This window comes from Schistocerca cancellata, chromosome 9 (genome assembly GCF_023864275.1).
Source record: "Schistocerca cancellata isolate TAMUIC-IGC-003103 chromosome 9, iqSchCanc2.1, whole genome shotgun sequence".
In the NCBI taxonomy this organism is placed as follows: domain Eukaryota; kingdom Metazoa; phylum Arthropoda; class Insecta; order Orthoptera; family Acrididae; genus Schistocerca; species Schistocerca cancellata.
The window spans coordinates 103,516,690-103,518,461 of NC_064634.1; positions in this window are offsets into that span (position 1 = coordinate 103,516,690).

Below are 1,772 nucleotides of genomic sequence, written 5' to 3' on the forward strand. Positions count from 1 at the left end.
CAGCATCGATCATCGTGATATTTCTGCAAATACTGGAGCCTCTGCTCCATAGTAATGCGTCAGTTTTAGCAGCTGTGAGCTCATCCAGAGGATAGATGAGGTCGAATTCCAAAAAAATGGTTCAAATGGCTCTGAGCACTGTGGGACTTAACATCTATGGTCATCAGTCCCCTAGAACTTAGAACTACTTAAACCTAACTAACCTAAGGACATCACACAACACCCAGTCATCATGAGGAAGAGAAAATTCCTGACCCCGCCGGGAATCGAACCCGGGAACCCGGTCGAATTCCAAGATGTCACTGAAGCAGGCCAGGTTCGGGACTGGGAGTTGGTACGAGCACGGGCTCACAACCGGAAACACACGCCACTGTTAAGCACTAATGAAGGACTGGTTTCCTTACTTTGATTGCACATCATTCATTAAGGTCAATGCAACACATTTATTTCAAATAACATAAATGAAGTTAAATTTGAATCTGACATTAAACAGGAATAAAAAAACAATTTCAAAAACAGCTGATTTCATGCGTGAAGCGCGAGTTAAGCCAATAACCAGATAAACTGAACAATTTACCGTAATTCAAAGAAAGAGAAAAACAAAATTGAATCAATACACCCCACTGAAAAATCTTCAAAAAAACCTTACAATACTACTCAAAGAACACACTGAAGTGGGGAGCAGTCGTTCACCCAACATAACACTTCAAAATGAGTTCAATAACACAGCTGCGTGCCCCAGAAAACAGCAAGACATTACATACTCTTCATTTGACAAATATTCATTAACATTACGCCACTCCTGTTTGAACTGTAGTGTCCCAAAGAAACAGGCGCTTATTCTGAAAGAACCATTTTTTATATATGTTTAAATTACAGCATTAAGGAATTCCAATTCTCTCCCCTTTCTAGGCGGAGGCTGAACCAGAAACACAGAATACCACCAAAACACAGTTTCGCTGTGAAATCTTATACGACACCCGGAAGCAGTAACAGACAAGGGATCGGCACCCACAAGTAACACAGGCTAAGAGTCAGGCTTGGAGCACATCCTATGAAAACTTGTTCACACTACGCTCACGAAAAACTGTAGACATTCCGGACAAACATCCGCTTGCGGTGGCTGCCAGAAGGACGAAGCAACCAACAGGCCCACGCCGTGCTTCTCACACAGGCAGCTCAATTTGTACAAACATCTAGGCTAACACCAACTCCGGACTCCCCTCTCACTGACAGGCTTGGCACATTTTATATGAAATGCCTTCCAGGCAGCCAGTAACCGCCGCAAGAGTTTCACGATTAGCAAACAGGACCAGCGTAACAGACATCACACTTGTGCTTACTCCCGAGCCACAACTAAGCCAGTCTCACCAGCCGCCCCAAACCGACTGCCTCTTGGCATCCCGAAAACGCAAAGATGCTCACGCCCGGGGACGCGCCAAACATAACACGCCGATCGCTGATGATCGACCAGCGATCTTGTTCAGCCTCCCCCCCTTAACGTAAAACCCCCGGAATAAGGTTACAGAAGCAGGAACTTAGGCAACTACCCAACATTGCTAAGCTTGATTTGTGATATGTGCACTCTTTTTTCCTGGCCAGATTTTTGATGCCGTACACGGTAGGTCGCCGGGGTGAGGACCTGAAGAACGTGATAGGGGTCCTCAAAGCAAGGCTCAAAATTAGATGACGCTTTATGTCCTTTCCCCCGTCCTGGCACCTGCCTAACAAAAACCAGGTCGCCCCCTCCGATGTTGGCCGCCTCCCTCTTG